Raw genomic sequence first — 14,385 nt, forward strand, 5'->3', positions numbered from 1 at the left:
AAAGAAAGTGGGTAAAAAGAGGCCCCATCAACATCAATACACAACATACTGTAACATATGTTTATGTAAAAACAAGTATTTTATTTAAAAAAGGCATTTTGTTATGATACACAATGCTTTAGCAAACTGCATGCCATTCATTTAGCAATCACATCAAATTTACAGCAGATGGCATAGACTGAATAACTTTAGTTTTTAGCGCTATATAATTTAGGGTAATACTTTCACTTCCAAATAACTTATGAACAATGCTAAAATGTTTCCACTTCAGCGATAACTTTATTTGGACCTGTAAATTACCCTTTCAGAGCAAAGGAAAATAAGAGGCTTTATAGACTATCCCTGTATTGCTAATACTTACCTTTCCCACCTGTACCTGTTATGGTTGTCAGCTGATTCAACAATTTATATGCAAATTGGTAGTTGTACCATGTCTGGGGGTTTATCCTCAGCTTATTGGTATTCATGTTAACAGTGGTGATATAAGGTTGTGCTTAATAAAATGCCTTCAATACATTCAATAGATTAGCAACATCAATTTGGACATCATAGTCTTCCCAGCATTCATAACAGCATTTACTCTGCCAAATGGTGGGCCATTAAATACAACGAAGGGTACAGACACTAATCTCCATGCCACTTTAGAATATAGACAAGTGTGCTGAAATGGTGTTGGTTCCATTTTGCCACTTGGAGAAAGTTATATTTGAAATGTCCTTTCTGGACACAAGAGACTTAGCATTTTCCACCAATCACATCCCTTACCTCAAAGCTCAGGTCTTGAAGGCTTTCTTTAGAAAAACAAAGGAAGGTTACTAAGAAAAGACATTGTTCCATATTTGCAGCACGAAGCATGCAGATTGACATGACAGAAGAAAGCTTATACTGTAACTGCTCTAGCAAGCAGGACCCTTACAGCTCTTGTGTCCTTGTCATTTTAATGTGAACAATGTATATAATGTATTCTTGCTTTACAGCATATGATAAAGTAATATACAAAAAAAGATAGATTTAATGGGGTGTACAGTACATTTGAAATATTTGTTGGATTTTTCTCCACAATCATACTTAGGCTGTTTAGGAATTTAGAATGTGTTACTTTTAGAAACATTGCTTTGCTGCTTTAATTTACAGTTGGGTTTGTCCCCATACCCACCAATGATACAGTTATTGAGAAGTCCTCCCTACTACACCCTAGTTTTTCCAGCAAAGGGTGCAAAGTCCTTTGCCACACACACACACATTATAATACTTCTTGCATATGGCAAAGCTCTGTTCTGCTGACCTACTCTCCAATCAGAGTAAGCTTACTAAATCAGAATTCTGAAGACCAGAAAAATTGGTCAATTCCCCTCTCATTATGCATGCTGTTTCTGTAGAACATGAAGTCCCAGGATACAATGTGGTTTGTTCAGCAAAGCATACTTATACCTTAGTTATCTCAAGCAGCCAATCAGATTCCATCATATGCCAGTCTGATTTCAGCAGCATGAATACTGATTGGTTGTTATAAGCTACTGCACCAAAAAGTCAGAGCATTTTCAGTAAAAAGTTGGTCATTTGCATTTCTTTTGTGTCTCTAGAGCTACATTTGCAAGCACATTATATCTGCATTTTTTGTGTCTCTGTTAACCCACAAGCACCAGCACATTAAACTTGCATTTCCCCTACATCAGTATAACTCCAACTCTAACCACTCTGCACTTGTATTTTTCCTGCCTCTGTAAAACTACAAGTTTACACAGATTTAAGATGTACAATGATACATGTAGCATCTGATAAAAATAAACAAGCTAATTATACACCATCACTTACCATCTGATTTTCTTTATCTTTATTTCTATGCGTATGTATATGTATGTGTATATGTATGTATGTACAAGTACACATACTGTATGTACCTATATGTACAAGTACACATATGTACCTATGACCTTTTATGCTGTCAGACTTATGATTATACCAATCATATCTACATTCATATAGTACTGTTTTTTTTGTTGTAGCCCTGGTGAACAGGGAATGTTTTCTGGTCCTGGAAAAACATTGGCTGTCATCAGTTTGGACTCTTTTATCATTTGGTCTGGCACTCCTTTCATTAGTGTCTGTTTTTGTCTACACATTCTTCCCCTCTTCACTTGACAGTGTTTGGTCCAGCTTTGTGGGGGGAAAAGGAGAAGATTGTTTGCTCCAACATACCCAGAAGTACTGAAAAAACAAAAAACATCCCTTCTCTACCAAACCAATGTGACCTACAATTACAAAGCTGCAACTCAAACCAAGTGCCGACAAATGTACAACCTCGTACTGAATCATAAATACAGAGATTTGATTGCATTTTGTGAGATTGCACTTTATGAGTTTATAAGTTTATTGGTTTACATTTGAGTTTTATTCCAAGTCTCTAGTGCAGCTGAGTTCTCTATATGTATGAGACAAATGACATTGTGGGGTGAAGTTGTGAAGATTAGTATCAGTGGGTGTGGGTGGGCGTGGAGGGAGAGGTTTCCCACTCAAGAAAACACATCTCTTTGACCTGAATCTGTTGTCTGTGTATATAATAGCAAAAACGTGACCATTCTGTGCATCAAAGAGAATAGGCCAAAGGGAAAAACAATAATGTACATTAACCACTTGCCGCCCAGCCACTGTATATATACTGCAGCAGGGCGGCACTCGCAGGCAAAACCACGTTTTAAAACGTGTGTTTTGTAAACAAATAGGGGGCGCACGCGAGGCGCGCCGCCGCCCTATCTGTCCCACCGATCACCGCCGCAGATGTGAGTCGCCGGGTCACAGCCAGTCTTTAGCGGCTGTTTCCCGGCAATCGGCGGCAAACAGTGAAAGACAGCACAGCTGAAGTAGCTGTGCTGTCTGTCACTTCCCTGTCAGCTCGAGGATGAGCTGATCGAGAAAGAACAGTTTCTCTTTCTCGATCAGCCTTGTCCCGTCCAGTACACACCCCCACCCCCTAGTAAAACACTCCCCTCACTCCTATAACCCTTCCCTGCAAAATAAAGTTAACCCCTTCCTCCCCATTGCCATTAGTACAGTGTCAGTGTTTTTTTTTTTTGCACTGATCACTGTATTAGTATTTTTGGGGATGTCAGTGACCCCAAGTCAATACTCCCCAATGCCAATCTCACAGTCCCACCATAAGTCGCTGGCCGCTGCCATAAGTCCCTGATCGCCACCATAATTCGCTGATCGCCGCCATTATTAGTATAAAAAAACCCCTAAAAATCCCAGTGTCTTTCCCGCCATTTGTAAACGCTATAACTTTCACGTAAACCAATTAATTTACACGTATTAGGGTTTTTTTTTTAGCAAACACATGTTGCAGAATGCATTTTGGCAGAAATTTATGACTAAATTTGATTTTTGCATTTTTTTTTACTGGACATGTTTTATAGCAAAAAGTCCAAAATATTGTTTTTTTTTCCTCAAAATTGTCAGCCTTTTTTTTTATAGCGCAAAAAATAAAAACCACACAGTCGATCAAATACCACCGAAAGAAAGCTCAATTTGTGGGGAAAAAAAGGATGTAAATTTCATTTATGTACCAAATTGCATGACCGCGCAATTGTCCGTTAAACTAGTGCAGCGCTGTATAGCAGAAAAATGGCGTAATTTGCAGTATTTATACCATAGTTTGTAGACGCTATAACTTCCACACAAACCAATCAATATACACTTATTGGGATTTTTTTTACCAAAAACATGTAGCAGAATACATTTTGGCCTAAATTTATAAGCAACTTTGAGTTTACTATATATTTTTTATAGCTGAAAGTAAAAAATATTGTTTTTCTTCAAAATTTTTGGCCTTTTTTTGTTTATAGCGTAAAAAATAAAAAGTGCACAGGTGATCAAATTGCACCGAAAGAACGCTCTATTTGTGTGAAAAAAGGACGTAAATTTCATTTGGGTGCAGCATTGCATGACCGCGCAATTATCAGTTGAATTAGTGCAGCGCCGAGTAGCAAAAAGAGGCCTGGTCAGGAAGGGGGGTAAATCCTCTGGAGCTCAAGTGGTTAATAGTTTGTAATGCTTTTTACTATATTAAAAATAAGCTAATAATTGTGCTTTATTGCATGTGAGTTCTACAGAGATAAAAGAAATGCAGATTAAGTAAGTTTACACCTGTCCATACATTTATTATGCACTGGTGTAAATCTGGTCTTACATAATTCTTTTTTTTTTTGTTCAATCAGCAGGTTGAACAAAAAAAAGAGCTGATTCCCCCATCCACACATTCGATGTGGATGGGGGAATCACTCCTGCTTAATTATTGTATTCTGACAGCAGGGAGCTTTCCCTGCTAGCAGAACTCAATGATCAGTGTTGCCAGCTAAAGGCAGCGGCACTGACCATTCGGGGAAAACCTGACATGTTGGTTGTAAACGATAGGTCATGAACTGTACAACTGTACAACCAGTTTGCCCATACATGGATTGAAATTTGGCCAGCCCCTGAACTGTACAACCAGTTTGCCCATACATGGATTGAAATTTGGCCAGCCCCTGCTGAAACAGCCACATTTTGATCCATGTATGGCAGGCTTAAGTTGTGTAGGGACAAGGAGGAGACGTGTGATGTATTGTTACAGCACATCACACTGTTTACTTTTTTTAAACTTTATTGAAGTATCACAGAATAACACATCAATCTACCAAGTCAATGTAGCATAGCGCATTGTGACAGAGATAATAGAAATACAGATAAAGTAAGCTTACACCACCCACACATTTATTATGCAATGCTAATGTGGACAGGGCATGTAGAAAGCAAATGTTTTTTGCAAGTCTTTACATGAACCTTCGTTGATCTATATACATTAATGCAGTTCAATGGATATAGTGTGGACAAGCCCTTGTATATTATTTGTTAGACTCAGATTATAAATTAGACTAGGCAAGCAGGGTGGCAGGGAAGAACAGGGAAAGAGACACATTTTTTAAAGTATCTGTTGCTTTGAATGGAAAATTCACTCACTCATTTGTCCAAGGATCCAGCACTGTCCTCACCTGGCTATTTTCTTCACTAGTTTTTGGGTCTCTGGCACCAGCATCTTAGCAGTGAACAGACAGATATGACTCCTAGTGGCTTTCACAGCTGGCTACCCACTATGCATGCATGAGCCACACTGTGCTTTGTGAATGGTCCCGCAGTAATCTGGGACCTCTGCCATGTCCATGAGGACTGCAGGTAGGGAGGGGGAAGGAGAACTTTTACCTGGATCACCTAGGTGATCCTAGGCCTAGGATCTCTTTATACTGACATCACCTAACCAATTAATTCACGTGCTTGGGAAGTCCTGGCCACATGAGAAAATGGGTGGGGAATGGAGCATCATTGCCTAAATATGGGAAACAAAAAGAAATCAAAAAAGAAAAAAAAATACACAAAGAGCAATATATTTCTCCTCACATAGTACAGGTGTTATAATCAAACAGTTCCATGAGGATGACAAAGTAAGGAAAGCTAGTAAAGGACAACAGAGCATATCACTTATATTATCAAAGAGTTTTAAGTCAGGCAAGTAATAACTGTCAAAAGGGTGTAGTCTTACTTTAATTACCCCTTTTTGGGTGAGGTAGAGCAGATAGGTGTCTAGTATACAATCCTCAATGTAACAAACTAAGAGTCATCCAACTGCTAAGTCTACATCCAAAATCTACCTGATATCACAGTAAACAAGCCTACCTACAACATGACACAGCTAACATTTTTTTGTCAATACAGTGCCACAGACCTTATTTATAGACGTGTAACCCTAGCAGGGCAATTAGCATTGTAGTATCTCTAAGGATACAAGAGCTAGGGGGGGCTGAACCTGGAACTTGTAACCAGGGGTCCCATCTTTTATTAAATTCAGATGGAGTACCACAGTGCCTCAAGATATGCCTTTCTTTAAGCAGGGTAGATTTAACCGGTGTTTGCCACTCCTTGAACATAGGTGGTAACGGAGCATTTCAACAAGACACATTCACGTGCCAAGAGATAGCAGACTGGGCTAGAGGGTATATAATTCTTCTCCTAGATTGTAAGCTCGAAAGAGCAGGGCCCTCGATCCCCTCATGTTTTTCATTGTATTGGTATTGTTCTGTCACATGTTCTGTCCCCCTTTGTAATGTACAGCGCTGAGCGAACTTTTGGCGCTTTATAAATACTGTATAATAATAATAATAATTAGAAAAACTAATATGCAGGTCAATGGATCATTACGTAGATCACTTGAAATGCTTGATTAATGGTGTTAATTATTCTAGTCCAGTAGCTTACTAATTTAGGGCATTTCCTGAACATATGTACAGTAAATGATCAGCAGAGGACCCCCACATTTAGGATAGGCTGGGACATTTATGTAATGTATAGGGTGTTTTATGTGCTTGGTGAATATCAAAAAGTTGTGACAAGCGCTGTGTTGGAAAGATAGACACCAAGGGTACTTGGTAATTGCCAAATCTCTCCATAGTTAGAGGTGATGTCTGTAGACCAGCCTCTCCTACCAGGAAGCTGCAAGTTACTTTGGAATCAATTCAAAAGGGATCAGTAAAGGGAGGATATAAGGCACTTCTCATCAGTATCATTAGCCAATTGATCTAGATGTGGAGTATTAATCTGTCTAAAAGTCGTCATCCTGGCCTGAACGGAAAGGGTTTTGTGTAATCCATATAGGTGAGTTGTGTAAGATGTATAACAACTAGGGAGCCCTAATAATTTTGGCAAGATTCATATGACCCACAACTGACAGAGGGAGTTTACACTACGTCTTACTTAGATTTAATTTTTTCTAATAATTGTTGTAAGATATGTTGCAAATAGTCCTGCACTTTGGGATAAACCCAAACTCCTAAATATTTAAAAGCAGGTGCAACTTTTATCTGCTGAGCACATTAGGGAAGCACTATCTGCTGGGCATCTAGAAGAAGGAGTACTGACTTGTCCCAATTAAACATGAACGCTGAAAAGAATCCAAATGTAAAAATAATGGTCATGAAAGAGGAAAGTGACCTGTCAGCGTAACCCAAAAATAATAATGCATTATCAGTGTAAAGACCTAGCTTATCCTCAGTCAGTCCTCCTTTTAAAACCAAACATGGAGTTTGATTGACAAATTGCCACTGTAAGCAGCTCTATCGCCAAAGCAAATAGAATAGGGGAAAGGGGGCACCCTTGACGTGTACCATTATGAAGAGGGAAAGAATCTAACTGTGAACTGTTAATCAGCATGATAGCTTGTGGGTTGGAGTACAATCATTTCACCCATCCAACTAATTGGTCACCTAGGCCAAATAGTTTCAAAACCTCCCATAGGCAGGGCCATTCCTTGCTGTTGAACGGTTTGGCCGTGTCAAACGAAAGGATGACCCTACCACCCATATTATTTTATAGTAATTGCTGATTAAGGAATAATCTGTGGATGTTAATTGCTGTTGATATGGTGAGTATAAACCCCAACTGGTCGGTATGCACCAAGTGTCACATAACCCTACCAAGTCGAGTCGTCAGCACTTTTGCGAGGAGTTTGACATTTGAATTCAGTAGGGAAATGGGACGGTAAGATTCAAGATGCAAACATTCCTGGTTTTGTTATCACTATTACACCGCCCATATTTAGAGAGTTAGGAAGATAATAAAATTCAAAGGCTGAATTTAATACCTCAAGTAATTCTGGTAAGAGGATATCTCCAAATTCTTTGTAAATTTCAGAAGGAAGACCATCTTAGCCCGAGGCTTTATTATTATGGGCCTCAGCTGCTGCTTTACTCAATTCCTCCAATGTTATGGAAGAGTTCAATAGCTTTCTATCAACTGCAGTTAAGCAGGCTAGCTTAATGGGATCTAATAATTTAGTCAACTGTTGTGGTGCATACGGTACCTCACTACAGTATAAATCTCTATAAAATGATTGAAAAGCCCCTAAAATCACATCTGGGTCCTGAGTGAGAATACCCGAGGCAGTATTAAAAGAAAAAATACATTTTGACAGGTATTGAGATGTAGCAATAACCACCGGTAAGTGATCAGTATTTTCACCATCATCAAAATATTTGCATCTGGTAAAGAATTGCTTGCTCTTTGCTTTTTCATGTAACCGTTGTTTATATACCAAAAAAAAAAAGAATGGGGTGAAGGATCACACAGATATGTTTTCTCAGTTCTAAGTACTTAATCTGATAAAAAGCTCTCCCATTCCCTGTTGGATTTCTTAAGTACAAATCCTTTTGATCAGCAGCCCGTGTATGTACACTTTAGTGGTGTTCCAAACATAAGTGGCAAGGTAAACCCCTTGTTGTTGCAAAAATATTCAGAGAGATACCCATGGATGGTGTCGCTTAGTGGGAGCACCTGTAACCAGAAAGAACTGACACTCCAAAATTTACATTTAGGTGTTTGAGACGTGTATTTTGAGGACCAAGGGTGAATGATCTGAAAGTCCTCTGGTCTGGTAAGAGAGATCAGCAACAGGGGCGGACTGACCATTCGAGCACTCGGGCACTGCCCGAGGGCCCAGGGTCAGTAGGGGGCCCCATGAAATGCCCCTGGTACCTTTTTATAGGCTTTTTTGAGTGTGCTTTGAGTGTGGGCAAAGACACAGGGACCCCATGATCCCCTATTGCCCGGGGGCCCCATGAGTTGTCAGTCCGCCCCTGATCAGCAACATATGTCATCATAAGGTCAGAATCCCAAGCCAAATCTATTCTAGAGAGAGAGTGGAATATGCTTGAACAGCAACAGTATTAGAGAACAGAGGGATTATGCAGTCTCCATATATCTCTAAGACCCCATTTCTGAAAACCTTTGGAAAAAAAGGTGTTTTGGTCTGAGTTCCTGTTGGGAATCTGTCCACACTAGGGTTGCACACAGCATTATATTCTCCCACCACCAGAAAGGGGACCCCAGGGTTAACAGGGTTTGTAACACAGCTACCACCCAGGTTACCTCACTGTTGTAGGTAAGGAGGCACATGTATATTTCCCAATAAGCATGAAAGATGATCATAATAGGAAGGTATATCTCCCTTGAGGATCTATCAGAGCCTGCCAACAGGAGAATCACACTTTAGGCAAAATAAGGATACTGACTCTTCTTGCATGGGATGAATAGGCTGAATGATATTGTGTTGGATAAGTGCAAGATTTTATTAGGTAAGTAGATTCTTTGGTTAGGTACGTTTCCGGTAGAAAGGCAATGGAGGTTCCATAGTGTGATAGCGAGACAAGGATTATCCTGCGTTTAACAGAGTCCTTCCCCTAATGTTCCAGGAGGTAATTCTGAACCCTGCTTCCATAAGGATGGGCATATTAAATTTGACAGATTCAGCTCCTTTTGATTTCAGTGGGGTTCGGTTTCAGCATCCAAACTTCTTTGATGTTTGTGGAAAAAATGCAAATATCTGTTTATCTTTGTGATTGAAGAACATATGTAATATGAGCACTAATATATATATTGTTAGTTTTTTATTTTTAATATAGCAGTATTGCACTATTGAAACAAAAAAGTCTACATAACTGTGGATGTGGTTGCCACCATCCCTGTTAAAGTAAACCAATTAAATTACCCTCTTAATGGGATTTTGCCTGGTGATATACAATATGTATTTCTTTTACATGCTCAAGGATGTGCAAGACATGCATATTGTATATTACCATGCACTTTGTTTGGGATTATACTCTTTAATGTTGAGTAGTTTCTTTTAAAACAAAAAAGAACAATAAAAAAATGCTTTTACAATTTTATTTTTGAGGTTTTGGTTGCCTTCAAAATTCCATTAGGAGGGTGATTTAATTGGTATGCAGTGTTGCACTATTGGATTGTATATATTGAGAGACAATGCAGATTTAGTTGGAATGGAAAAGAGATCCTTTATGAAATAATTGGGTATTCATTTCCAGATGTTTATTTCTTATGAAAGATCTAATAAAAATGTGCATCTGACCTTTATAATTTGAGGTCTATGAGCCTTTTTGAAGGTGGTAGCAGATAACACAGTTAGTGCACATCTAATGAAAAATCTAGAATACATGCAGTGTTATGTCAATATTGCACCTGGTTAAAGGCAGTCGATCCATTTAAATGGACATTTTTTGTGTTGCGAATGATACAGTTACACAGAAAGATTGTGGACTTTGGAACATTGTATTTATCATTTGTAGCACATATTTAGCACTAGTTATGTGGATATAATAGAAAATGTGGTGAATGTCACATTTGCTGCTTTATAATATGCCTCTTGTATGTGTTGGCACAAAAACGTATGAAAGATAGGAAAAACCTTTTTGTTTTATTTTTCATGTTTTCTGTATATTTCTGCTGTTCGGTGAAAGGCACATATTTGCTTGTACACAGTAAAAATATATCTAAGAAAAAAGCTATTAGAAAAGCTACCAGTGAGATCCATGATGTATATTTTCTCAGTTGCTTGTTTTGTCTTGAATTCACCGTGTCATAAGACTCTAGAGCAGCAGTGACAACTAATGAACTTACAATCAAACTTGAATGAGAACGTCAAGAAGTCACCAAGGTACTTCTGAAGTCAAAGAGAGTGTCCTTGTCACCTTTTCAAAGGGAAAACAAATCATCTGTGTAACCCTCAGACATTGAATGATGTTATGCCCTTTAGCCAGTAGCCTAGCTAGGACAATACCAATAGCAAATAATGACTTGCAGTGTGAGGAGCTGAGAAAATCAAATACTCGTTTCCTTTGAAGAATAAGAGACCATCCTGAAAGGAAAGATAAAGCTATGGACTAGCATTTCCACAGAGGGCCAGTGAACACAGGATGAAACTATTTTCTATATTGAAGTCTGAGATCACTTACTGATGTCAATGACATATTTTCCAGCAGATGCCAACATGCATAACAGTAAAGTAATAGAACAGGTCAAGAGCAAATTACAGAACAGACATAGAAATAATAAAGAAAATTCCTATACACATCATTGTATCTAAAATGGCCACAGCGTAACATAACTGCATTGTAATAAAAAAATATTGTCTCTGAAAACAAATCTATAAACTTCTATCCATTCTGTGGTTGTAAGTACAGAATGAAGACCTGGAGAAATTTTGCTCCCCAAGTTGAATTTCTACAAAAAAATATTTAAAGGGTCAGTTCATTTATATCTGATATTTCAGTTTTGGTGGATGCTGCAGAGTTAACTCATTAATGGTAATTCATCTGTGCACAGAAACAAGAGGGCTTTACCTATTGCATTAAATATGTAACAAAGAGAATAGGAAAACATCAAATAGATGGGAACACCCACAACTCCACAGTGGCTGGGAATAGAGCCAGTAATTATGACAGGGAAATACCATTGTTTCAACCCTCACGAAATAAAAAGACCCTTTACTGATGTGGTGTCCCTAGCCTAAATTTGGGTCTGCTGAACTGTAGTCAGCCTAAGCATGGATTGATAAGCATGGATTGATCTGCTGTTCCCTAACCTCAGTGTTATTGTTTACTTCTGCATGCTGTTGGGGAGAGTCCCTGAAAGAAGAGTAAGGGAATCCAATAACCTAAGTTATGAATAAAAGTCTCATTGGCAAACCGCTAAGAGGTTTATTGCCATTAGTTAATGCTGGGGAAGGACATTAGTATTTCTATTTGAAACCTTAAAATGCTCTCTTGGCTGCTGGGGCTCTGCCTGGTTAGGGGTGTGAGTGTAAAAATTTTCATTTTTGCATGCACATGATTGGGTGATAGAAATCAACGCTTTCTCTCATTTCAGAACTTCTCCTCAGATCTAGAGCAACTGCACTTGCAGTGCACAATATATTTGTCTTTAATAAATCAACCCCAATGTGTTTCAGTAGCTTTCCTTGGCTTCCAATAATTTCATGAATTGCTCACCACGGTGCACACCTTACGAAATTAGCATTCACCATCGGACATGAAATTGGGAGAAGACACAGTGGAGTAATTGGAAACTGTTGAAACGTATTTTGGACAAGGGCATTGTCTTGGAAGATGAGGAATTGATTCAGAGTGAACTCTTTGTTATGATGTGTACATTTTTATTTACACTTATATTTCGTTTTTATAGATTATGTTTGCTATAATTTCATTGGTTGATGTATAATTTCAATTGTCGTTTGATAGTTTAGACCAGGGGTCCTCAAACTTTTTAAACAGGGGGCCAGTTCACTGTCCCTCACCTCAGGATTTATGTATGGGGTTTTATGGAAAGCGTGAGGCACTTTTGGTGTCACATATTCATGTTATTTTAGAACCCCCATTTGGGGTCATGCATCACTTCATTATTTATAGGCAACACAGCCTATTTTTTCTGTTCACTTTAGTGTATTGGCACACATTTGTGCCTATCCCCGGTAGGGGGATCACATATTTATTCAGTGATTGTTTGTTGTTCAAAGGCGTTTAGCCTGTATACCTCTTCTTTTTTCACGTTTACCACAATTTGTGGTTTCACGGATTCACTTTGCTTTTCATCCCCCATTGGTATCACTGTTATTTTCTTTATACACTAGCTGATCTTGGGCATGTAGGATATACATGCGTTTGTGTCACTCTGTTTTATTTATATATTGGTACTGTTATATATGGATTTATATTCATTATCATGGCATGTATTGCATATATGCATATATACATTTTTATTTATTATTTTTTTCATTTATTTTCTCTGTGTGGCTAATTCTAACCCAATAAGGGGAGGTGTTGTTGTTGTTTTTATCTTTTCTGTCTTTTTTTGGGTCTTATGCCGGCTATAGACGGGTCAAAAAATGGCCGATTTTCGCACTGTTAGTGGGTTAATTGGTCGGCCGTTTTTCGGGGTTTTTGCACATTTTTTTATCAGTCATGTTGGAAAATTCGCGGCCGATTTTGATGATCGGCCGATTTTCCTGGCAATGATAGGCAAATCGGCCGATCATTTTACCGATAAAAAATGTGCGCATAAGCCATGACCTGCAAGAAGAAGAAGTCCGCTATTAAATTTTATATGAAAAAGTCTTGCGGTTGCAACAAAGAAGTCCGCTATTATATTTTATATGAAAAAGTCTTGCGGTTGCAACAAAGAAGTCCGCTATTATATTTTATATGAAAAAGTCTTGCGGTTGCAACAAATGTATCCATTTGTATCCAAATAAAAACATCTGTATCCAAATAAAAACATTGTAATCCAAATAATGTATTTGTATTGCTGTCACATTGTATGGTGTGCTCCCCTGTCTCTGCAAGGGACAGAAGTTAAGGACGGGTTAATGCCGGCCATAGTCGGGTCGAAAATCGGATGATTTTTTTTTAACGTTGGTGGTAACGTCGGCTGATCAAAAAAACGGCTGATGTTCAACCCATCTATGGCCTGCTTTATTGGTCGTAGTTTCACATATGCTGTTTATTTAGTCACATACAGTAGATACTCAGGAATTGTTTTCATAGGGGGGTTTATTGTTCACTATTTATATTCACATTGTGACTTATTATTATACAGTGCATTTAACTAGTGCTGCACCACATAATTATACTACAAGCAGCCATGCCAACACATTGCACAGTGCACGTAGAGAAAAAGTGGATGAAAAAGGGTAAAGGACATCAGAAACGCTAAGATGAAAGGTGGAAACAATATTTTGTGAGGAAACAAAATGGAAACTGTTTTTGATACACATGGTATTAGCAAACTAAAACTGAGTATACACACATAGATTATTTTTATTCAACCCACAGGCACAATGAAAAGGAAATGTGTGGTGGAACCTGCTACTGAGGCTATTGTATTCTGACAGCTGTAGCCAGCGCGTGTCAGAATTTCCTAAACAGCAGCCACATCTAATTGGAAGCAGCAGCTGTTGGGCTGACAATTTTTTCAACTGAATAATTTAGAGGCAGGAAAGGGACATCAGGGTTCCTGTGGAACCAGCTGAAGTTTATATAATGTGTACCCAGCCTAAAGATTATGTAGCTAGGGTTAAATAATACTATTAAAATAAAACCCCAGAAAGCTATTTAGACCAAGGAACAAACTTGAGTGTACTTATAATTAACAGAAAATTTACAGACAAACATTTCATATCTCTGGTCTTACAAAAAAAAAATAACATTGCAAAACTGCTAACGAATAGACGATAAATTGAAAAGTTAATGCTTCTCGCCCATTAAAAATCAAACTGTTCATGCTGGCATATGTGACAAAGCGAACAAGAAACAGATTCATTTAGGTCCATCAAGCTATTTATTGTTCAAAATCTGGTCATCGCATGATTGCAATATCATTTGCTCTCACCACTGGTATTCGTTATTGAAAAACAAGTTTGAACGATTTTTGGACTAGTGTATGGCCAGTATTAATCTTAAAAATTAAATGAATGACATTTAAAACACTTGAATCAATAGGAAAATAAAAATACAG

This window comes from Staurois parvus, unplaced genomic scaffold, assembly GCF_062004578.1.
Source record: "Staurois parvus isolate SC_StPar_1 unplaced genomic scaffold, SC_StPar_1.0 ptg000157l, whole genome shotgun sequence".
NCBI classification, from domain to species: Eukaryota; Metazoa; Chordata; class Amphibia; order Anura; family Ranidae; genus Staurois; species Staurois parvus.